This window comes from Terrapene carolina, unplaced genomic scaffold, assembly GCF_002925995.2.
Source record: "Terrapene carolina triunguis isolate 2854851 unplaced genomic scaffold, T_m_triunguis-2.0 Scaffold88, whole genome shotgun sequence".
In the NCBI taxonomy this organism is placed as follows: domain Eukaryota; kingdom Metazoa; phylum Chordata; order Testudines; family Emydidae; genus Terrapene; species Terrapene triunguis.
This window is the reverse complement of record NW_020664439.1, coordinates 51,087,018-51,113,479: the sequence shown is the minus strand read 5'-3', so window position 1 is coordinate 51,113,479 and position 26,462 is coordinate 51,087,018. Positions and strand designations below refer to the sequence as shown.

At 40.5% G+C, this 26,462-nt stretch overlaps 1 protein-coding gene across 12 annotated transcripts in view; it reads right to left on the bottom strand.

Moving 5' to 3' along the window:
* Positions 1-26,462, bottom strand: part of DLG1 (discs large MAGUK scaffold protein 1) — a 371,668-nt gene that overhangs the window by 204,590 nt on the left and 140,616 nt on the right. The gene's annotated exons all lie outside the window — the stretch shown is intronic.

Genomic DNA, 26,462 nt, shown 5'->3' with positions numbered 1-26,462 from the left:
CTGTCCTACATAAATGAGGAAAAGTTGAGGTGCCTTTATTATTCTTTTGTTCCATTCTTTGTTTCTATGGGGAATTTGCCAATGCAATATCACTGTCTTCCTTTTAAACAAATAAAACTAAAACTTAAAAATAATAATAATAATAACAATAAATTTAAAAAAAGCAATGGCTGTTGAAAATAGCAATTCCAGTCCTAATAACCACTGGGAAGCATTTCTTGCTCAATTTATTCTACTTTTTCTACAGCAAGTTACAGTGGATCAGTATATTTGATTTGAGAGAAATGAAGTAACAGCTGCCCAAATTGAGCTTGAGCACTCCTGAATTTTGAGGGTGTTCAAATCTGGAAGGCAGGTGCTGGATTCCCTTTCTGAATATTAGCTAAATCTGGAAAAGAAAAGTCAATTTCTGCTTCCATGGCTCAGAAGTGTAAATCCTCCTACGTGCCTGGTACTGTATCTAAAGCTGCCCAGTCTAGTAGAGCCTCCCCTCCCTTACTTTTCATTTTAAATTCTAGTGGGATCCACGTACCTGGCTTGCTAGGCTTCAGATAGAGAGATGTAATGTCCATTTAGTCCACCCAATTCTTTCTTTGGGGGAGAGCCCAGGGGCTGGGGCGCCGGGGGGGCAGGTGGGGGCCAGAGCTGGGGCAGCAGGGAGTGCGGGTGCAGGGGGGGGGAGAAGAGCCCAGGGCTGGGGTGGCAGGAGATGCGGGTGGGGGAAGAGCCCAGGGCTGGGGCGGCAGGAGGTGCGGGTGGGGGGAGAGCCCAGGGCTGGGGCGGCAGGGGGTGCGGGTGGAGGCCAGGGCTGGGGTGGCAGGGGGTGCGGGTGGGGGGAGAGCCCAGGGCTGGGGCAGCAGGGGGGTGCAGGTGGGGGCCCGAGCTGGGGCAGCAGGAGGTGTGGGCAGGGGAGAGTCCAGGGCTGGGGCAACACAGAGGTGCGGGGGGAGCCCAGGGCTGAGGTGGGGGGCGGCAAAAAACCTAGAGCTGGCTCTGTCCCTACCATTTACAGCAAGCTGCAGCATGAGGTTTCAGTTCTACACTCCTTCCCCCTCCCTTTCCTGTTAATTGCGGCCGAGGAAATGCTGGGAAATTTAGTTCTTTCCCTGCTCCAGGGCTGGCTCTATAGGCAGGGAGCTAACCAAGGAACTACAGCTCCCAGGGCTCCCTGTTGGTTCTCAGCTCTCATGCTGGATTCTTGCGCCCCTGCAAATTTGCCGCCCCAAGCACCTGCTTGCTTTGCTGGTGCCTAGAGCCGTCCCTGATTGTCACTAACTTCCCAGGATCAGGAAGGGCCTGCTCCAAAGCCCACTGGAGTGAATGGAAAGACTTCAACTGACTTCAGTTGGCATTAGATCCACACCACGACACATCATATGTTATCTACAGCATAAAGGGTAACTGAAGGGAAACAACTGGCAAAGTGAACAACTAATGTAGTTTCTGTGTACTTCCGAAAGAAAAATAGTAAGGTCTGGAATACATGTTCTGCACTGATTTAATGAAACTGGAAGAAAAATTGACTTAGTTAAATTGGTGCAACTCCCTCGTGTGGATTCAGTTCTACCACTATAAAGTAGGGCTGTCAAGCGATTAAAAAAATTAATCATGATTAATCATGTGATAAAAAAATTAATCTTGATTAATCGTGCTATTAAACAATAATAGAATACCATTTATTTAAAACTTTAGATGTTTTCTACATTTTCAAATATATTGATTTCAATTATAACAGAATACAAAGTGTACAGTGCTCACTTTATATTTATTTTTATTACAATTATTTACACTGTAAAAAACAAAAAATAGTATGTTTCAATTCACCTAATACAAGTACTGTAGTGCAATCTATAACATGAAAGTTGAACTTACAAATGTAGAATTATATACAAGAAAATAACTGCATTCAAAAATAAAACGATGTAAAACTTTAGAGCCTACAAGTCCACTCAGTCCTACTTCAGCCAATCACTCAAACAAGTTTGATTACAATTTGCAGGAGATAATGCTGCCCGTGTCTTGTTTACAATGTCACCAGAAAGTGAGAAGGGGCGTTCACATGACACTGTTGTAGCCAGTGTCGCAAGATATTTACGTGCCAGATGGGCTAAAGATTCATATGTCCCTTCATGCTTCAACCACCATTCCAGAGGGCATGCTGATGATGAGTTCTGCTTGATAACGATCCAAAACAGAGCAGACTGACGCATGTACATTTTCATCATCTGAGTCAGATGCCAGAAGGTTGATTCTCTTTTTGATGGTTCGGGTTCTGTAGTTTCCGTATTGGAGTGTTGCTCTTATAAGACTTCTGCAAGCATACTCCACACCACGTCCCTCTCAGATTTTGGATGGCACGTCAGATTCTTAAACCTTGTGTTGAGTGCTGTAGCTGTTTTTAGAAATCTCACATTGCTACCTTCTTTGTGCTTTATCAAATCTGCTGTGAAAGTGTTCTTAAAACGAACATGTGCTGGGTCATCATCCGAGACTGCTATAATATGAACTATATGGCAGAATGCAGTTAAACAGAACAGGAAACATACAATTCCTCCTCCCCCCCCCAAGGAATTCAGACACAAATTTAATTAACTCATTTTATTTTAACGAGCATCATCAGCATGGAAGCATGTCTTCTGAAATGGCAGCCGAAGCATGAAGGGACATACGAATGTTTAGCATATCTGGCATGTAAATACCTTGCAACGCTGACTACAAAAGTGCCATGTGAACGCCTGTTCTCACTTTCAGATGACATTGTAAATAAGTAGTAGTATCTCCCGGAAATGTAAACAAACTTGTTTGTCTTAGAGATTGGCTGAACAAGATGTAGGACTGAGTGGACTTGTAGGCTCTAAAGTTTTACATTGTTTGTTTTTGAGTGCAGTTATGTAACAAAAAAATCAACATCTACAGACTTTCGTGATAAAGAGATTACACTACAGTACTTGTATGAGGTGAATTTAAAAATACTATTTCTTTTATCATTTTTATAGTGCAAATATTTGTAATAAAAATAATATAAACTGAACACTGTACACTTTCTATTCTCTGTTGTAATAGAAATCAATATATTTGAAAATGCAGAAAAATATCCAAAAATATCTAATAAAATTCAGTTGGTATTCTACTGCTTAACAGTGCGACTGTGATTAATTTTTTGAGTTAATCGCGTGAGTTAACTGTGATTAATCGAAAAGGCCTAGTATAAAGGTGTCTGTAATAAAATAAAATATACATGTATAAACACCTTTATGTTGACAGAACTCTTGATGGGTTACTCAGGTTTAATTATATCAGTTTAGGAATTGATTTAATTAAATCAAAGGAACAACATTTGTAGATAAGTGCTAAGACAATTTAGGAACCCCATTCTGTGCTAAAATGGAGTTAAATAATTTTTAAAGGCACATAATTTAAAATACTGTTCCACCACCAAGCAGTAAATAATATGAACTACAGGCAACATCCATTAAAATACTGATCTGCATAATAGCAGAACAAAATTAAGACTTACTGTATATCAAAACTTGATATTCCAACTAAATTTAAGCGCAAAAATACAACAAACAGCAAAAATTTTAAACCATTTAAAAGAATGATCAAATAGAACAAGAAGATTTCAAAATTATGCATGATATATTTTAAATACATTTCTGCACATTTATACTGTAAGAAAAGGCATTTCAGTAACACTTCAAATATTAAATTCTTTTAATATTAGAAAACAATGGTTTAACATTTTAAGGGATTACTAATAAATTTCTCTCTCAAAGGTATCAGAATATCCTTACAGCTTTAAATATACAGCCTCACAATTTTCTAAATATTACATTTTTAACTGTAGAAAGGAGATGCCTCTAGAAAGTTGATGGTACACAGATGTATCCAAAAGTAACAAAAGACAAATACATGTACAATATAACAGAACTCCAGTTATCAGCAGGTCTTAGAGAGACATATGTTACCTTAGATAATGTTGATCTAGTTAACTAGCTTGAGAAGTTACATATACTGTAGCCTCATGTATACAAATCTCTGGTCAACTCTTCAACCAACCTCACTTGCATGTCATTTGACTCATTTTTGAATGCAAAGACGACAACCCTTTTTAACCCCAATTTGAGCTATTTGTATTATACAGTAAGAGCTACACTAAAAGAACATTAAGGTTGCAAAATAAATCCTCAAAAGTTAGAAAATTACATAATTAAAACTGTCTCATTCATTTTTAATAGTTTTTTGTTTGTGATTTCCTAGGTTTTTAAAAATGCAAACTGAAAATTAAAATTCGATCCTGTGGCATTGTATTGACATCCAAATGATTCATCAGCAGGGTTAGAGCCTTTAGATCTCTGCCACTTGAGCTAAAGGAGTAAACCAGTGGTTCTCAACCATTCCAGACTACTGTATCCCTTTCAGGAGTCTGATTTGTCTTGCATACCCCATGTTTCACCTCACTTAAAAACTACTTGCTTACAAAATCAGACATAAAAATACAAACGTTTCACAGCACACTCCGGCGGATCAAAGCAAGCTCGATATAACGCGATTGCACCTATAACACGGTAAGATTTTTTGGCTCCCGAGGACAGCGTTATATCGGGGTAGAGGTGTATTCTATTTACATTATAATGTGATACTTGGGCCTGTTTTTCACTCGTGGCCCTTGTCTGAAACCTGAGTCCCAGCGCCCGGGGCTGAAGCATGTAACTTAGCTTTGTGGGGCCCCGGGCAACTGCCATGCTTGCCACTCCCTAATGCCGACCCTGCACTTGCGACCATCCTAAACCCGTCCTGTGGACCCCCCCCTCCCCCCGAGGGTTGCAACCTCCAGGTTCAGAAACTCTGATCTCGATTAGTTGAATACCCCCTGGAAGACCTCTGCGTACCCCCAGGGGTATGCGTACCCCTGGTTGAGAACCACTGGACTAAACGATAGCAGCAGTAGACTCATTCCCATGAGGATCAGTCGATTTGTTGTCCTTTCTCCCATCGGCTCCTAGGCTTCCCCTCCCTTCTCCAACGTCTCCCCCACTCTCTGACACTGGCCCCAGGTGTCCTTCCCCAGACTCCTACTCTCCTCTCCATCTTCAGAATTGTTGCCCAGCCATTCCCAGCTTCTCATCCTGTCTTCCCAATACCCCACTCCCATCCACTGGCTCAGCTCCAGCACACCATCCCCCTGGATCCTTAGCCCAGTTTCCTTTCCAGGCCCTCTCTCTCTTTCAGTTTCTCTCTCTTCCCTCCCGTCCACCTTTTACAGCTAGTCTCAGTGTTCTCTTTGCCCCCCCCCCCGATCCAATCGGTCTTCCCACTGGAGTTACATGCTTACTCCAGTCAGCTTCCAGCTGTCGCTCCTTCCACATAAAGTGCCAGCCCACCCCTACTTGAGCTCCTCATCCTGGTCTCCTTGACCAACAAGTCCCAGTTCTCCCTCTGGCCCCTTGTCCTGTGTAAGACAAACCCCCATCATTGGCTCCTAATCATCCTCTCCTGCATCACCAGGATCTTTGTCCCCGTCTCTACCTCCCATCCACCTCATGTGTTCCCCCACTCCATTTCTTTCCTGGCTCCCTGACCCAGTCCGTCCCAATCTACCACCCTCCTACTCTCAGGTTCTCTCTACCCCTACAATCTACCAGCTCTCAGTCCCAGTCATCTTCTCCCCCAGCCCTCAGGCCCTTTGGTCCAACTTATTCCCCAGAATAATAGGAATAAGATGCCTGGGTACTAGGAGGGCACTGAGAGTATAGGAGACAGCCTCCCTGCTTTCAGTTTCTGTGCCTGAGCCAATAGTGGCCCACAGCAGTTAGGAACAGCAAATTCCAGGGAAAGTCCTGCTCAGTCCCTAGAGCCCTGAACTGGAGTATGCTCGGTGCAGACAGAATCTTCAGAGGCTTTAGATTCTAGTGAGCACATGTGAACTGAGATTTTTGAAAGGCTTATAAATTGGTCAAATTTTCACAGGGACAGCAAAGAGCACTTTCCTTGCACCAGGATGACCTTTCCTCCTGCCAATTTCAAGTCCCTGCTCCAAAGCATGGAGGACCAGTTTACAACCAATTTGTTAATATGGGCAAAACAATATATTTTTCCCTAATCTTGTTCTTGGAAATGGTTGCACCATTTTTGCTGAAGTGCTCCAAAACATTGAGCCTGAGGCAAATACCTGGGATCATCTCTTAGCTGGAGTATGAAGCGTTCAGCTAGGAAACTCCAACTGGTACTGAATGCTGCACCACATCTCAGCACCACTGGCTACCACAGACACATCAAATCTGTCCTGCACTCCCTACATTGGCCTCCTATGGAACACTGAATCAAGTTTGAGGTCCCAGTCCTTATCTTCAAGGTGCTCAATGGCTTTGGCCTAGGAACAAAAGCACCAGAATGAAGATTGGTGTTGACCACTTCTCTCCTCTGGTACAATGAACTTTCTATAGTTAGGTTAAAGCTCATCTATGTAGGAGACACAGCTTTCTAAGGGTACGTCTACACTTACCGGAGGGTCCGGCAGCAGGCAATCGATGTTCTGGGATCGATCCCGGAAGTGCTCGCTGTTGACGCCGGTACTCCAGCTCGGCGAGAGGAGTACGCGGCATCGACAGGGGAGCCTCCCTGCCGCGTCTGGACCCGCGGTAAGTTCGGACTAAGGTACTTTGAATTCAGCTACGTTATTAACGTAGCTGAATTTGCGTACCTTAGTCCAAAGTGGGGGGGTTAGTGGGGACCAGGCCTAAGGGGCTCTGAAAGGAGCTCCTCCCAGGAACTAAGATCACCCAGGAATGAAGGCCCACCATAAACTTCACCACCTGCCACTCTAAGTGCAAGTGAATTTTTGTGACCTTGTCTTCTCTAACACACATACAGGAATGTGGGCGTGTGTGGGTGTGGTGTAGTGTAAAAAAGATCCTAAACAAAATACTGCACTGCGCACACAATCTGAAGTATGCAAGTAATGAGATTCTGCCTTGCCATAACTCCTCCCGCTACTCAAGGGGAAATCCATTGAGGAAAAAAAAAACAGTGACTTGTCATTAGTGTCGACCCAATTCCTTTCACCAGTACTGAACCCACACAAATTTCTAAAAACAGAAGTTTATGGTTATTTTCAAATTATCTTCAAATATGCAAATTATCCCACTGATTTGCATAAAGTGTGATAAAGCTAAGCAAACCTTAGCAACTATGCAAACTACTGCCTAATAAGACTCAGTCTTATTTATTTAAAAAACAAAACTGCAACTCAGTCTTCTATGTACAGCTAAAGCAGTATGAAAGTGTTGAGACTTCCTAACAGTGGTTGTAACAGTGTGCTGAAACCATCCTCACCAACACCCACTGCTGTTACAGAATGTTTCCAGGATCAACTGATGTGAGGCCACAATGTGGTAGAAAGGTCTCTGAGATACATACAGTACCTATCAACAAATCCTATTAGATAGATAGAGATATCAGGCCTTGTAGAAGAGCACATATCAATTTGTGTCTTTTTGTAAAGAAATACTAAACTTCATTAGTTTCACATGAAGGACATAGTTTTTATAGTTGTCAGTTCATAATAATCAATATTGAAACTGAAATGATAAATAACTAACTACATTCACAAAGATTGTGTGGGAATTTATATTTTTAAAAGACAACAAAAGTTTAAATGAGTTGGTGAAACAGGCACGCAAGACATAATAGGCCTAAAAACTTTGGATAAACTTGCATTGTTTCCCCACAAATTCTCCTATTGTGGCTTTTGATATACCACTGTATGAAATATAAATATTTTTAACTGGTGGCATTATGATAGTATAGAGGCCTAAAATTTTATGGAATCCCTGGTAAATTTAAAAGAAAAAAATTGCATTTTTAGAATACAAGAATAGCATTTTGAAATGTGTAAGAATTTTGAAAATACTACATGGATTTTGAAAACTTATGTGTCTCCCATTAAAAAATTCTTCATTTAAAAATAGTTTATATGAATTTTCTCTTTTAATTAAGGCATTTAAACCCTGCTTTAAATGGATGCAACACAACCTTACCTACACCATCAGTAGGGGGTTTATATAATATTTTGAATTACATTTGCATATTATATATTATAATTCGGTACAATTTCTATATAATATACATTGTTTTATACAGAAATATGTATTACCACATTTTATACTACTAGTGTACTTCATCTAATGTAAATTTTTTATGCTATCTTAGAAATTTGCATTAAAGGGAGTTTTGTTCGATAATGAAGTTATGCATGTTGAAACATTAAGATAAACAACCTAATTATTTTCAGGTAAATGCATAGGGATTTTGCATTGGAATAGGCCTATCTAATTTTTGTAACCAAAATCGAACCATTTAAAATAAAGTATTCCATGTGATTTGCTTTATAAATAGGTTATTTAGAACAGAAATAATCAATACATTAACTGGTGAGGCCAATGTAATAAGTGCTCCAGAGTTTTCCATTAAAGACCAAGAATTTAGCCAAACAAGAACACCCTCCTTTCCCCATCCCCCCAAAAAAAGAACAAAATAGCAGTTGAACTGAAAACTACAAAAAGTACTGTGTGCGCATCCCAAAAAAATGAATTAAAACAGGGCATATTACAGCACTGCTACAGTACAAGTGTGGGATGAACTCCACTGCAAAAGGAATTCAGCTTCCCTCCACCTTCAAACAAAATGCTTTGTGGAAAACAAAGTGCAAATTTGTCCCTTATAGGACAAATAATGATCAGCAAAATTCCATAACAGCATGACACCTAAAACTTGGAAATATGCCTTCTTCAGTGTCTCAAAATGGAATTCAAATGAAACATGCAGTAAATGGAAATTTGAAGGCAATATTAAGGATAAGACTAGAGAAAACAAGTATATTAACTTTTTCTACAGTTCATACAAAATGCCCATTATACACTGTGTAGCTTCATTTCTTTTCTGAAGGCATAAAATAATTTGCTAAGGAAAAAACACCATTCTTCGTATCTAAAAACATCTGCTACTTTAAAATACATACCTTTTCTAAGGAACTGTTAGGCCACGATCCATCAGACCACCAGCCACTACTAGCTTTCACTTTGGCTGTGCTTTTTGTAGGACTCTTTTTTACACTATCACGTAGGTTTGTGAACTTGCCTCTGTGTTTTGAGGACACAGGCAATGATGCTGAACTAAAAGACTTATGAACACCCAGTGCCTGCTGCTGATGCTGGAAAGGATGCTGTGGCCGTGTAAGATGGACACTCTGAGGCATTTCCATCCTGGGGTTCCTTGTAAAATCAGCAAGCCTGATGGTTCCCATTTGTGGCCATGAGAGTAAGTGGTCATCAGACAGGTAATCCACGCAAGCCTTTTCAGAAAATTAATGTTGTATTTTTAAAAAGTGATGTATGCTTATTCTAGAAAGGTTTCAAAATACTATTTTCATTTTGTGAGTTATCCGATAGGAAAACAAAGAGCAAAATGCTATTTTAACAAGTACTATGCATGTGTGCACACTCGCTTGCTCTATTTAAAGAGCATCATTAAGCTCTAAACATAACGGTCCCTTTGGAAAGCATAAATAATCAATGATGTGCATGGATTATTGAGTAGATGGCAAAGGTCTTCTGACATTTCCACAGGTCTATATAAAGCAGAAAGTTATCATTTTGAGACAAATTTATTCCTCCCCTAAACGTCTTTACATTGTATCCCAAAAATCTCTCCAAAATTTGCTTCCCTTTAATTTACTTTGTTAAATGTTTGAACTCTGGTCAGTTTAAAAAAAACTGAGTTAAAGGTAGTATCTGGCCTGAATTCACCACTCCAATTTTAATAATTTTACAATCACATTTTTAAGTGTTTGGCCCCCTGCTATTGCGGCATGAAAATTCCACGCAAATAATAGGAGGAATGTACTGTACAAGGGAAACAGTCAAATTAACTCTATAATGTGCTGGCAAATGAACATAAACTGAAATAAAACACAAATAATGTTTCATTTTCTCTCATCTCAATTTTAGTAATCCTAGGAGTTATTTGAAAAAAAAACAAATATTTTCAGACAAGTGTGATTTTAAAGTTGGCAGTGTCCCTTTAAACCATCAGCCTATAAAAACACCTGCTTATGGAACACAAGCAAAGTATATGCTCATACACTTAGGATTATTTTTTCTGTATTGTGATAATATGGAGAGACATTACAGTTTATCAAGTCAGAACATTAAAAAGGTGTGGTTGTATTTCATGTTATTAGGCATTTAACTAATAGGATTGTGAATATTTAGGCACTTTTAACCACAGAAGAATTTTATGAACTGTGCATAAACTGCTTGAGATTCAGTGTGAAATAGTCTCCACAGTTATCTAATGGTTTGGATATTAAGATCCAAAAAGGAACTGACAGCTACTCCTCTAATTATCATAGAGCTGCCATGTCTAATCTTCGACTGAAAGTGTAAGTAATCAAGAGCTACACAACGTATCACTGACGCAATGCTGAATCACAGAGTCAAAAAAGGGATACTTCATAGAATCACAGAATCATAGAATATCAGGGTTGGAAGGGACCTCAGGAGGTCATCTAGTCCAACCCCCTGCTCAAAGCAGGACCAATTTCCAACTAAATCATCCCAGCCAGGGCTATGTCAAGCCTGACCTTAAAAACCTCTAAGGAAGGAGATTCCACCACCTCCCTAGGTAACCCATTCCAGTCTTCACCACCCTCTGAGTGAAAAAGTTTTTCCTAATATCCAACCTAAACCTCCCCAACTGCAACTTGAGACCATTACTCCTTGTTCTGTCATCAGGTACCACTGAGAACAGTCTAGATCCATCCTCTTTGGAACCCCCTTTCAGGTAGTTGAAAGCAGCTATCAAATCCCCCCTCATTTTTCTCTTCTGCAGACTAAACAATCCCAGTTCCCTCAGCCTCTCCTCATAAGTCATTTGCTCCAGCCCCCTAATCATTTTTGTTGTCCTCCGCTGGACTCTTTCCAATTTTTCCACATCCTTCTTGTAGTGTGGGGCCCAAAACTGGACACAGTACTCCGGATGAGGCCTCACCAATGTCGAATAGAGGGGAATGATCACGTCCCTCTATCTGCTGGCAATGCCCCTCCTTATACAGCCCAAAATGCCGTTAGCCTTCTTGGCAACAAGGGCACACTGTTGACTCATATCCAGCTTCTCGTCCACTGTAACCCCTAGGTCCTTTTCTGCAGAACTGCTTCCTAGCCATTTGGTCCCTAGTCTGTAACAGTGCATGGGATTCTTCCGTCCTAAGTGCAGGACTCTGCACTTGTCCTTGTTGAACCTCATCAGGTTTCTTTTGGCCCAATCCTCTAATTTGTCTAGGTCCCTCTGTATCCTAACCCTACCCTCCAGCATATCTACCACTCCTCCCAGTTTAGTGTCATCTGCAAACTTGCTGAGAGTACAGTCCACGCCATCCTCCAGATCATTAATGAAGATATTGAACAAGACCGACCCCTGGGGCACTCCACTTGAAACCGGGTGCCAACTAGACATGGAGCCGCTGATCACTACCCGTTGAGCCCGACGATCTAGCCAGCTTTCTATCCACCTTATAGTCCATTCATCCAGCCCATACTTCTTTAACTTGGTGGCAAGAATACTGTGGGAGACGGTATCAAAAGCTTTGCTAAAGTCAAGGAATAACACATCCACTGCTTTCCCCTCATCCACAGAGTCAGTTATCTTGTCATAGAAGGCAATTAGGTTAGTCAGGCATGACTTGCCCTTGGTGAAGCCATGCTGACTGTTCCTGATCACTTTCCTCTCCTCTAAGTGCTTCAGAATTGATTCCTTGAGGACCTGCTCCATGATTTTTCCAGGGACTGAGGTGAGGCTGACTGGGCTGTACTTCCCTTTTTTAAAGATGGGCACTACATGAGCCCTTTTCCAGTCATCTTCCATCTAAAATTCCACATTAGACAAGCTCATGCCCTTTTTTTTAAACTGTGTAGGGGCCCAACCTACACAAATGTGACTAGTTTCATTGACTTCAGTGTGACATATCACATGGGTAAAATTACTGTGGAACCAGGAGTGGGCCCGACCATGCTAACATTGTATATGAATTGACAGGTCAATATAGCAACAAAGCACTAGCACAAAACGGAGCCACTATCCACTGAAGATCTTTACAGTATTTTGGTCTTTTAAGTTACCATCAATTTAGTATTTAATCAGGCAGTTCATTTTAAAAAGTATCTGGTATTAAAAATACAAAAAAAGGCAATCTAAAGTTATTAACTTCTATTTGTAAAAAATGAAAGCTAATATTGTAATGAGACTCCACAAAAAGAGTCACATTCTTGGTTCCCTCTTGTTGGCTTTGTAGTAGATGTCAAAGATTAAGCCCAAATATTGGTACTATCAATTAATTTGAACAAAACCAAAAACTATGTTTTTTCCCCACTCAATTTTAAATAAAATATTTGTTAAATGGAAAAAACTTAAAATGATAGCCGTTATGAATCATAGTAGTCTTTTCCTAATGTAAAAAGGGTTAGAGGTAGCTGATGTTTTATTGTTCATATTCATTGTATGCTTTATTAATCTAAGCACTGACCTTGCACTACCATGTCTTTTCTTTGAATTGTCTGCTAGAGTGCCATAAGATGTTAGCTCAGTGGTTCTCAAACTTTTGTACTGGTGACGTCTTTCAAATAGCAAGCCTCTCAGTGCGACCCCCCCCCCTTTATAAGTTAAAAACAAATTTTTATATATTTAACACCATTATAAATGCTGGAAGCAAAGAGGGATTTGGGTTGGAGGCTGACAACTCGCGACCCCTCATGTATAACCTCGCGACCCCCTGAGGGGTCCCGACCCCCAGTTTGAGAACCCCTTAGCTGATTCAGTGATCTGGCCTAGTTTTGAGGACTTTGCACATATTTCCCAGTGAAGACTAAACATGACACAATTCAGATAAACATTTGGGACCTTTATCTGTTCGACGGTCTGGAGTGGGTGGTAGTTATATCTGCCACCCATTCTCTCCAGGAAGATCAGCATTTGCAACTGTAACACTAGCCACTGAAGTCTGTAATAGTAACCCAACCTATGCGGTAACTACAATATATAACATTTTGTAACATTGAGCCATGTTACCGGCAGGGCCCAGGAAATAAAAGAACAGCCTCTTACCAGAACTCCAGCAAGTCACATCTTTATTGTGGTATCAGATGTAAATATATATTTGGCAAAAATTTAATAACTTAAAAACCAAATGGATCCTTCAGCCTGGAAGGGAGTTTGGCAGACAGCTGGAAGAGGTGGTGTCAGTGCTTCCATATTTTGAAATCTGTTAGGGTAAAAACCTCCATATTGCTCTGTGGCAGGACCAGGCAATGGATGAAATCTATAACACAGTTGAGTGGGAGCATGAGGAGAAATGAAAAAACGGTTACTAGCCTTTCATAATTGTTGTTCTTTGAGATGTGTTGCTCATGTCCATTCCATGTTAGGTGTGTGTGCTCGCCACATATACCGATGACGGATTTTTTTCCCTCAGTGGTATCCGTAGAGTACCAGCTCTGGCGCCCTCTGGAGTGGTGCGCATATGTGCCAGTATAAGAGGTGCCACTGGCTCCCCCATCCCTCAGTTCCTTCTTGCCAGAACTCTGACAGAGGGGAAGGAGAGCAGATCATGGAATGGACATGAACAACACATCTCGAAGAACAAGTTATGAAAGTGCAGTAACCCTTTTTTCTTCTTCTTCGAGTGCTTGCTCATGTCCATTCCATGTTAGGTGACTCCCAAGCAGTATCTCCAGAGGTGGGTAGGAGTTTATGGACCTGTAGATTGCATCACCATGGGTCCTGAAGGTGTGCATCGATGACCACGTTGCAGCCCTGCAGTTGTCCTGGATAGGGACTTGCGCCAGAAAGACTGCCGACGATGTCTGAGCTCTGGTCAAATGGGCCATCGCTATCGGTGGAGGTACAATCTGTGCCAACTTGTAGCAAGTACGGATGCAGGTGGTGATCCAAACGAAAGCCTTTGAGAAGACAGTGGAAGGCCTTTCATCCTGTCAGCCACAGTGAAGAAGATTTGAGTTGATCTATGGAAGGGCTTAGTACGCTCTAGTAGAAAGCCAAGGACCACCTGATGTCCAGGGTGTGCAAACGCTTCTTCTCATTGGACGCATGAGGCTTCAGGCAGAAGACCAGGATGAAAATGTCCTGGTTAACAAGAAAAGGCAACACCAACTTTGGCAGGAAAGCAGGATGGGGACACACCTGAACCATATCCTTGTAGAACACCATGTACGGGGGCTCTGACATAAGAGCCTTAATCTCGGAGACCCTCCTCGCTGAAGTGATAGCCACAAGGATTGGCTATTCCAGGGAAAGGTCCATCTAGCCCAGTATCCTGTCTACCGACAGTGGACAATGCCAGGTGCCCCAGAGGGAATGAACAGGTAATCATCAAGTGATCCATTCCCTGTTGCTCATTCCCAGCTTCTGGCAAACAGAGGCTAGGGACACCATCCCTGCCCATCCTGGCTAATAGTCCTTGATGGACCTATCTTCCATGAATTTATCTAGTTCTTTTTTAAACCCGGTTATAGTCTTGGACTTCACAACATCCTCTGGCAAAGAGTTCCATAGGTTGACTGTGCATTGTGTGAAGAAATACTTCCTTTTCTTTTTTTTAAACCTGCTGCCTATTAATTTCATTTGGTGACACCAAGTTCAGGGAATATCACACATGCTCCACATACTCACATTCCCTTCCCTCCTTTACTCGAGAATATTTAAATCCTCTTAGACAGTACATCTGCTTATTCCTTTATAAATCATTCTACCGGAAGAGACTGATTACATTGTTTTATTTTTGAATGCAGGTTTTTTAGTACATAATTCTACATCTGTAAGTTCAACTTTCATGATAAAGAGATTGCATTACAGTACTTGTATTAGGTGAATTGAAAAATACTATTTATTTTGTTTTTTACAGTGCAAATATTTGTAATAAAAAATAAATATAAAGTGAGCGCTGTACACTTTGTATTCTGTGTTGTAATTGAAATCAATATTTGAAAAGGTAGAAAAACATCCAAAAATATTTAAATAAATGGTATTCTATTACTGTGTAACAGCGTGATTAATCACGATTTTTTTAATCGTGCTATTAATTTTGATTACATTTTTAATCGCTTGACAGCCCTAATTTTTAGCTTTTTGTCTGTGCTATGGAAGATATTTAAATAATTTAATGACAATGGAAAATGTAAGCCCAGGCACCATTTAATTCTATAACACTGAGTGTAAATAAACTAGCTTTTCAATTATAAGATCCTAAACTACAAACTTATTGAATTATTTTACGGAAAAAAAGCGGAACTGTTAAATATTTCACATGCTTATACCATTTATCCCAGAGGAGGGATAGCTCAGTGGTTTGAGCATTGGCCTACTAAACCCAGGGTTGTGAGTTCAATCCTTGAGGGGGCAATTTGGGGATTTAGTTGGGGATTGGTCCTGCTTTGAGCAGGGGGTTGGACTAGATGACCTCCTGAGGTCCCTTCCAACCCTGATATTCTATGATTCTGAAAATAATCCATTTAATTTAGGCTTTTTCTCATCTGAGAAATTTTTGAATCTCTCCTCTCTCTGATGGATTTTGGATCATTTATTCAATTAATCTTGACTATAGACTAATTTAGATAATCATTTTTGTGTGTTTTTTCAAACGCTGTGTTTCAATACAGTTAGGGTAACTAAAATGTGCCGTATACGAAACTAAAAAAAAAGTCAAAAAAAGTAGCACCCAATTAACAAAATATGCAACAAGATAAATAAGAAGGGAACAAGAAGTTGTTTAAAGATGACTTGCAAATGAAAAAAAATAGTTTATGTTTTTTAATACATACACCGACACACAAAAACCAAAAAATGTTATGATGTATAAAAGTCTGAAAGAACACCCCAACTTCTAATTCTCCTTTCCCACCACCAAAAACGATGAAGGTTTTAATTGTTTTAAAATTTTGATTCGGACTCTGAAAATTTGTGGGGCTTTTTTGTTTTGATTAATTCCCATTTAATTCCAACTAACACACACTCAATAGAAAAGATGCTTTCTGGTCCAAGAGCTGGAACCCTTGGTAATAGTGACTATAATATAATTAAATGTAACATCCCTGGGGCGAGGAAAACACCACAGCAGCCCAACACAGTAGCATTTAATTTCAGAAAGGGGAACTACACAAAAATGAGGAGGTTAGTTAAACAGACATTAAAAGGTACAGCGTCAAAAGTGAAATCCCTGCAAGCTGCATGGAAACTTTTTAAAGACACCATAAAAGAGGCTCAGCTTAAATGTATTCCCCAAATTAAAAAACATAGTAAGAGAACCAAAAAAGTGTCACCGTGGCTAAACAACAAAGTAAAAGCAGCAGAGACAAGAATGCATCCTTTAAAAAGTGGAAGTTAAATCGTAGTGAGGAAAATAGAATGGAGCATAAACTCTGGCAAATGAAGTGTAAAAAATATAATTAGGAAGGCCAAAAAAGAATTTGAAGAACAGCTAGCCAAAGACTCAAAAAGTAACAGCAAACATTTTTTTTTAAGTACATCAGAAGCAGAAAACCTGCTAAACAACCAGTGGGGCCACTGGACTATCGAGATGCTAAAGGAGGACTCAAGGACTATAAGGCCATTGCGGAGAAACTAAATTAATTCTTTGCATTCATCTTCACGTCTGAGGGTGCGAGGGAGATTTCAACACCTGAGCCATTCTTTTTAGGTGATAAATCTGATGAACTGTCTCAGACTGAGGTGTCATTAGAGGGGGTTTTGGAACAAATTGATAAACTAATAAGAAGTCACCAGGACCAGATGGTATTCACCCAAGAGTTCTGAAGGAACTCAAATGTGAAATTGCAGAACTACTAACTGAAATCTGAAACCCATCATTTAAATCAGCTTCTGTACCAAATGACAGGAGGATAGCTAATGTAACGCCAATTTTTAAGAAGGGCTCCAGAGCTGATCCTGGCAATTACAGGCCAGTAAGCCTAACTTCAGTACAGGGAAAACTGGTTGAAACTATAGTAAAGAACAAAATTGTCAGACACATAGATGAACATAATTTGTTGGGGAAGAGTCAACATGCTTTTTGTAAAGGCAGACTGAAAAGAGATACAAAAGAATCTCTCAAAACTGGCCAACAAAATGGCAGATGAAATTCAACATTGATAAATGCAAAGTAATGCACTTTGGAAAATATAATCCCAACTACACATATAAATTAATGGGGTCTAAATTAGCTGTTACCACTCAAAAAAGAGATCTTGGAGTCATTGTCGATAATTCTCTGAAAACATCCACTCAATGGGCAGTGGCAGTCAAAAAAACGAACAGAATGTTGGAAATCATTAAAAAAGGGATAGATAAGAAGACAGAAAATATCTTGTTGCCTCTATATAAATCCATGGTACACCCACATCTTGAATACTGTGTGCAGATGTGGTCGCACCATCTCAAAAAAGATGTAATGGAATTGGAAAAGATTCAGAAAAGGGCAACAAAAATTATTAGGGGTATGGAACAGCTTCCATAATATATGGAGATATACCTATCTCACAGAACAGGAAGGGACCTTGAAAGGTCATTGAGTCCAGTCCCCTGCCTTCACTAGCAGGACCAAGTACTGTCCCTGACAGTTTTTGTTTCGTTTTTTTGCACCCCAGATCCCTTATTGGCCCCCTCAAGTATTGAACTCTCAACCCTGGGTTTAGCAGGCCAATGCTCAAACCACTGAGCTATCCCATCCCCCCATATGAGGAGAGATAAATAGGACTGGGACTTTTCAGCTTGGAAAAGAGATGACTAAGGGGGGGATATGATTGAGGTCATGACTGGTGTGGAGAAAGTAAATAAGGAAGTGTTATTTACTCCTTTACATAACACAAGATGGGGTCACCAAATGAAATTAATAGGCAGCACATTTAAAACAAGCAAAAAGTAGTATTTCTTCACACAACGCAATGTCAACCTTTGGAACTCTTTGCCAGAGGATGTTGTAAAGGCCAAGACTATAACAGGGTTCAAAAAACAACTAGATAAATTCATTGAGGATAGGTCCATCAATGACTATTAGCCAGGATGGGCAGGGATGGTGTTCCTAGCCTGTTTGCCACAACTGGGAATAAGTGACAGGGAATGAATCATTTGATCATTCCATCTAAAGCACCTGGCATTGGCCACTGTTAGAAGACAGGATACTGGGCTACATGGACCTTTGGTCTGACCCAGTATGGCCATTCTTATGTTCTTATGAAATGTTCACAGTTCAAACATTGTGACGGTCTCTAGCAAAGTGAGGGAAGACCAAATTCAACATTCCTGATCTTTCTAACAGTAAAAACACAGCAATATTTTAACAAAACCTCTCAGACTTCTTTGCTACCTTATTATGATGTGTAAAGGATGCGTCTGGACCCACCCTTGCCCACAACAGCTGACAGCAATTACAGTGAAAGGCTTTCAAAGAAAGGTCTAAGAATTTTTTTTAACAAGGGTAAAATAATGTGTTTTCTGTTCTTGGAAGCATCTGAACTGTTTTGGCTGAAATTTTCCAAAATTGATATCCAGTATGGCAAAATTGAATGCAAACAATTAAAGTTTGGCAAAGTTATAAAATAACTGAATATAGGGTAACAAAGGGAAATCCTGGGCAACCTTAACAATAGATGGCAACACCTCTAATACTGAATGACAAAAACTACCATTATTTAGACTGGAAAGGGAAAAAAATGAAGGAAATTTGAAAAATACTGTATAATTTTAAAAACCACAAATTAAGTCCTATCACCAAATTGTTTTCTTTCTTTCTTTAAAAGAAAAACAAAATACCTCAATCCACATGACTGATTCAAAAATTACAACGATATAAAATTAACTTGGCATATGTTAAATGGATTAAAAACTAGCTAAATGATAGGTCTCAAAATGTAATTATAAATGGGAGATCATTATCAAGCAGGTGTGTTTCTAATGGGATACCACAGGGACTGATTCTTGGCCCTATGCTATTTAACATTTTTAATCAATGACTTAGAAGAAAACATAAAATCATCACTGATAAAATTAGCAGATGACACAAAAATTGGGGGAGTGGTAAATAACGAAAAGGATTGGTCACTGATTCAGAGTGATCTGGCTCACTTGGCAAGCTGAGCGCAAGCAACAAATATTCATTTTAATATGGCTGTCAATGGAACAAAGAATGTAGGCCATCCTTATAGGATGGGGGACTATATTCTATGAAACAGTGACTGAAAAAGATTTGGGGGTTGTGGTGGATAATCAACTGAACATGCATGAGCTCCCAGTGCCACACTGTGGTCAAAAGTGATAATGAGATCCTTGGATGCATAAAACAGGGAATCTTGAGTAGGAGTAGAGAGGTTATTTTACCTCAGTATTTTGCATTGATGCAACCACTGCTGGAATACTGTGTCCAGTTCTGGTGACCACAATTCAAGAAGGATGTTGATAAATTGGAGAGAGTTCAGAGAAGAACCACGAGAATGATTAAAGTATCAGAGGGGTAGCCGTGTTAGTCTGAATCTGTAAAAAGCAACAGAGGGTCCTGTGGCACCTTTAAGACTAACAGAAGTATTGGAGCATAAGCTTTCGTGGGTGAATGCCCACTTCATCAGATGCAAGTAATGGAAATTTCCAGAGGCAGGTATAAATCAGTATGGAGATAATGAGGTTAGTTCAAACTACCCTCGTTATCTCCATACTGATTTATACCTGCCTCTGGAAATTTCCATTACTTGCATCTGATGAAGTGGGCATTCACCCACGAAAGCTTATGCTCCAATACTTCTGAGAATGATTAAAGGATTAGATAACATACCTTACAGTGACAGACTCAAGGAACTCAATCTATTTATCTTAACAAAGAGAAGGTTAAAGGGTGTCATGATTACAGTCTATACAGTCCTCTACTACAAGGGGAACAAATATTTAATAAAGGGCTTTTCATTCTAGCAAAGAAAGGTATAACATGCTCCAAGGCTGGAAGTTGAAGCTAGACTAATTCAGATTGGAAACAAAGCATAACCGTGACAGTAATTAACCATTGGAACAGTTTACAAGGGTCATGGTGGATTCACCACCACTGACAATTTTAAAATAAAGAATGGATGTTTGTATGAATGATCTATTCTAGGAATTACTCTGGAGAAGTTCTATGGCCTGTGTTGTACAGGAGATCACTTTAGATTATCAAAATGGTCCCTTCAAGGCCTTGGAATCTATGAAAAACTGTTACAATAAAACATATCTTTCTCACAAATGTTAACATTTTTACACCAGATTCTGCTTAGTCTCAACTACACTCTCATTCAGTTAATTGACTTATTACTTGCTTTTGAAGAACATGGGTATGGCATTCTCTGCTGACACCCAGTTTCTCCTACTCTTGGACCATTTTTAGCATAGGTGATGAGGTGGCATCATCTCAGACTTACCATTGCTGTTTTTTTCTTACTGCTCTGTGAATGATCAACATATGCCAACCAGTAAAACTGGTCATACACAACCAAAATAGCAAGATAAAATAGGGCTTGAAAATCCCATAAGGCCAACAAATTCTGCAGAATCTAAGTATTCATTTGTCACATAATTAAGTGTCTAGCGCATATATTTTCTAAAGTAAACCAAAGCAGCGCTCTTCAGCCGGCAGACAAACAGCTCAGGGGGTTGTTGCTCAATTTTTCTGAAGTTCAATGCCTCCTTCCTGCTTCTCATACCCTTCCCAACTAGCAGGAGAGGCAGAAACTGGATAGGAGGATGAAAAAAACCCAAAGAGGCTATGGGAGAAGCAAAGTAATGGATACAGTCCCATCACATCTAGGAGACTGGGGAATGTGGAATTCAAGGTCTGAAGCGGGGGAAGGGGGGGGGGGAATAGAATAAATGCTTCCTTCTCTCTTACAACAGCAAGATGGAGTTGAAGGAAGGGGCTTCAAGTTTTTCAGAAATCTATTAGTTGGAGGCTGATACAAAAGATGGGTGCCTCCAGCACCGTCAAGGGACAGCACCTTGGTAGGAATCCCAGAACTATTTTCTTTCCCAGCAAACTGGGAGGCCTGGGGATGGACCAACTTCTCATCTGGTTGGTGCCCCTGTACAGTAGTGAGTCCCCCTCTTTTGTATCTATTTTTGACTACCAGATTTACTCAGACTAGACAGAAAGTTTAGGGGAGGAGTTATATATTTTTGTCTATCATCCTGAGAAACAGCACACCAGGAATAGGGTGGGGAGACTTTCTGGACTTTTCACATAGCATAAATAACTGGACATGTCATAACAAGTCCAAACTTCATTTCTTTGGTGAGGGTCTTTCCCATTTTCTGTGAACGAGGTATAGAGAAAAGGAAAGTGGCTTCCAAGTTTTAAACGTAACATGAATTACTTAAGGAACCAGTTTCTTCAAAGATACTTATTCATCTTGTCTATTTTTCCCTGTTCCTAATTTTTCATATGAGCACCTCTCTACCATGTTTTTAACATCTCTATCTAGACAAGACCCAGAAGCAAAAGAATGTTAACAAAAGTATGACTTCAACTTTGCTCCTGCACCATACAGCATCATCAGTATCAAACAATCTAGGAAGATGTAGTCCTGCTGGGTTTAAAAAAGTTATGCTGCCCCATTGGGAAAACACTTCCTTGAAGAACAGAGGTATAGTTGTAATGCACATAATATACAGCTTGGTAGCATACCCTTGATTGAGTTAGCGAATAATGGAGTAATGTCTAGAAAAATATGGAGTTCGCCCCAATTTAAAATCAGAACTTTTAATGCTTTTTGTTAAACAGAGACACGATGTTCAAAAATACTATTTTCATAAATGTCCTTGCACATACCAAAAAGAAAATCTTTGATTATTAAAACAAATAAATTTATAAAACCTTACTTTCTTATCAATACCTATGCTATTTACTTTTACTCTCTAAGCTGACACACAGGCAGTCTCTCCTTCAGGTTTCTTGCACTGGCACAGAGCTATACTGCTGGGGTTAACAACACTGTAAAGGCTGTTGAAAGAAACTGGAAATGAAAAATTACCCAAATCCTGAAAATGTCTTTGCTTTGTTTTGTTTTTTTAAAAGCTTCTTTTTACAAAAGCTAAATTTACCTGTCTGTTCCTTTTTAAACGCAATTATCAGAATCATGTAAAAAGTGGCAGTAAGTCTATTAATTCTGATACACTTGTGGCTATGGAATTATTCTATAACACGTTTTAAATATATGAGATATTAAGCACACAAAGAACACTTATATTTGGCACAGCCTATTCATTAACAACAAGATCTCCATTGATTTACGCTGACATTGACAAGAAAATTAAAAACATTTTAATAATTATTTTACAGATGTTTTGATCACTTACTACTATCTACATTTATGGAAACACACTAAATAAATTCTTCCTTCACCATGAGATGATGTGCCAAGAACTAATGAACAGAAATGGGGTCCACCTATCAAGGAAGTGGAAGAGTATCCTCAGATACAGACTGGTCAACCTAGTGTGGCGGGCTTTAAACTAGGTTTGATGGGAGCAGGAAACAAAAACCCATAGTATGTTCAAAACTTGCAGACCTGGGTGATGGGTAGGAATCTGGGGGGAACCTGGGTAATCACAGCAGGGACACAAGAGAGACAAAAGGGAATATAGAGGGGAAATCTAATTAACATCTTAGTTGTCTGTATACTAATGCAAACAGGGAATAATTAGGAAGAACTAGAAATGCTACTGAATAATCACAATTATGACAACTGGCATCACAGATCTTGGTGGGATAATTCACATGACTGGACTATTGGTATAGAAGGGTACTGCTTGTTCAGGAAGAACAGGCAGGGGAAAATGGGAGGTGGTGTTGCCTTGTATATCAAAGATGTATACACTTGCACTGAGGTTGAGATAGAAGTGGGAAGCAGACCTGTTGAAAGTCTATGGATAAGGACAAAAGAGGTACAAAACAAGGGTGATGTCATGGTAGGTGTCTACTATAGACGAGCTAACCCTGAAGAAGAGCTGAATGTGGCTTTTTTAAAACAACAGTCACCAGCAGCACTATCTAGCAGTATGGGTAAAGGGATAGCGCTCATGCCTCATGACCACAGCCCCTCCCCTGGCTATTAGAAGTGGCACCACCCCAAACCCCCTCAGTTCCTTTTCACGAAACACCCAGAGAAGATGGAGGCTGGGTATGGAATACACATCTGCTTCACATCTCAAAGAACCAGAGTTACAGTAAGTAACTGTTTCTTCTTCTTTGAGTAGATGTAGCCATGTATTCCACCTACATGACTCACAAGCAGTACCCCCTGGAGGCAGGGCTCCGAGTCTGTCTAAACAAGCTTCAGGACCGCCATATTGAAACTTGCATCCACCCTGGAAGATGCTGTGATGGCATAGTGCTTCATAAACATATGTATGGACAACCACATAGCAGCCAATGCCCAAACATGCGCTGTGGATAATACTGCTGTTGATCAACATGGTGATGTCTATGCACTGCCGGTGTCTACACACCCAAGGACTGTAGGGTAGCCCTAGAGTCCTTGAAGGACTACAGAGTCTTGTACAAAAATAGCATTTGGCCATAAAAGGACACATCATTAATAGGAAGGGCAACTCTGCTTGGACATCTAGGGAAGCGGCCATGCACTGCAAAAGGTTCTGGCATGCCTTGAAATCCTAAGGTACTGAAGGGGAGGAAGAGCCAGGCACTGCAGAATCATCTGTGGGGGAAAATGAAGCCGTTAACTGTGCCAGAGCTGGATTCAACTCCAGGGCTGATGGGCCTGGACAAGACAACTCTAGAGGATCTCTGAAGGGAAGACTCACTGGTGGCCTGGGCCTGCAGCAGATAGATGGTCACTGCCACAGACCTAGTGAGTGATCTAGCCTTCGAGTAAGACAAGGAGTGGGACCATACTGTCTTTGGGGCTGAGAGTATGGGGTAGGCCAGAATCTCTAGTTGTAAAACCTGCCTTGTTTCTTTTTGTCTCTAGGTACTTAGATGCCCGGCAGTCCTTTAGGATGTGTAAGGACACATCAGTTTTGTCAGCAAACGGGTTTTGGCCTCCACAGGGTAAATCCTCAACAGTTGCTTGGCCTTCCCTTGAGAATCCGGAGAGGTGGACCCAGGATGCACAACGCATGACCACGGATATAGTGATGGACCGTGCTGCCGTGTCTGCAGAGTCAAGAGAGGCCTGGAAGGCCGTCCTGGCGATGAGACCCCCCTCAGAGATGTTTATCTTATATTGTTCCTTTTTGTTTCAATAAATTCTGACAGTTTCGCAAACAAACTGTGTGTGTATTTTGCCAGTAGGGCCACATAATTGTCTCCTCTATCTTGGATGGCAGAGGAATACAACAGTTCCCTTATATGTGGTTCCTGCAAACCCAGTACAGTAGAACCCCCGAGTTACGAAAACCTTGGGAATGGAGGTTGTTCATAACTCTGAACAAAACATTGTTGTCGTTCTTTCAAAAGTTTACAGCTGAACATTGACTTAATGCAGATTTGAAACTTTACTATGCAGAAGAAAAATGCTGCTTTGAACCATCTTAATTTAAATGAAACAAGTACAGAAACAGTTTCCTTACTTGCCATATCTTTTTTTTTAAAACTTTCCCTTTATTTAGAAAAACAAAAACAAAAAAACAACAACGATGAGTCCTTGTGGCACCTTAGAGACTAACACATTTATTTGGGCATAAGCTTTTGTGGGCTAGAACCCACTTCATCAGATGCATGGAGTGGAAAATACAGGAGCAGGTATAAATATATGAAAAGATGTGAGTTGCCTTACCAAATGTGAGGTCAGTCTAACGAGACAATTCAATTGACAGCAGGATACCAAGGGAGGAAAAATTACTTTTGAAGTGGTAATGAGAGTGGCCCATTTCAGACAGTTGACAAGAAGGTGTGAGTAACAGTAGGGGGAAATTAGTATTGGGGAAATTAGGCTTAGGTTTTGTAATGACCCCACCACTCACAGTCTTTATTCAGGTCTTATCTGATGGTGTCCAGTTTGCAAATTAATTCCAGTTCTGCAGTTTCACGTTGGAGTCTGTTTTTTAAGTTTTTTTGTTGAAGAATTGCCACTTTTAGGTCTGTTATTGAGTGACCAGGGAGATTGAAGTGTTCTCCTACTGGTTTTTGAATGTTATGATTCAGATTTGTGTCCTTTTATTCTTTTGCATAGAGACTGTCCGGTTTGGCCAATGTACATGACAGAGGGGCATTTTTGGTACATGATGGCATATATCACATTGGTAGATGTGCAGGTGAAAGAGCCCCTGATGGTGTGGCTGATATGGTTAGGTCCTATGATGGTGTCCCTTGAATAAGATATGTGGACAGAGTTGGCACCGGAGTTTGTTGCAGGGTTTGGTTCCTGGGTTGGTGTTTTTGTTGTGTGGTGTGTAGTTGCTGGTGAGTATTTGCTTCAGCTTGGGGGGCTGTCTGTAAGCGAGGACTGGCCCGTCCCCCAGGGTCTGTGAGAGTGAGGGATCGTCCTTCAGGATAGGTTGTAGATCCTTGATGAGGTGCTGGAGAGGTTTTAGCTGGGGGCTGTAGGTGACGGCTAGCGGCGTTCTATTACTTTCTTTGTTGGGCCTGTCTTGTAGTAGGTGAGTTCTGGATACTGTACTGTACTGGGTACAGTTGGGTACTGTAGTTTTAAGAATGCTTGATAGAGATCCTGTAGGTGTTTATCTCTGTCTGAGGGATCGGAGCAAATGCGGTTGTATCTTAGAGCTTGGCTGTAGACAATAGATCACGTGATGTGTCTTGGATGGAAGCTGGAGGCATGTAGGTAAGTATAGCGGTCAGTAGGTTTCCGGTATAGGGTCGTGTTTATGTGACCGTCGCTTATTAGCACTGTAGTGTCTAGGAAGTGGACCTCTTGTGTGGACTGGTCCAGGCTGAGGTTGATTGTGGGGTGGAAACTGTTGAAATCTTGGTGGAATTCCTCAAGGGCCTCCTTTCCGTGGGTCCAGAGGATGAAGATGTCATCAATGTAGCGCAAGTAGAGTAGGGGCGTAAGGGGACAAGAGCTGAGGAAGCGTTGTTCTAAGTCAGCCATAAAAACGTTGGCATACTGTGGGGCCATGCGGGTAACCATAGCAGTCCCGCTGACTTGAAGGTATAAATTGTCTCCAAATCTGAAACAGTTGTGGGTGAGGACAAAGTCACAAAGTTTTTAAAGTATTTTTTAAGTAGTTTATGTTTAACACAGTACTGGTCTGTATTTGCTTTTTTTTTTTTTCCCCCTCCCATCTCTGCAGCTGCCTGATTGCGTACTTCCAGTTCCAAATGAGGAGTGTGGTTGACCAGTCAGTTCGTAATTCTGGTATTCATAACTCTGAAGTTCTACTGTAGTAGGAAAAGGGAT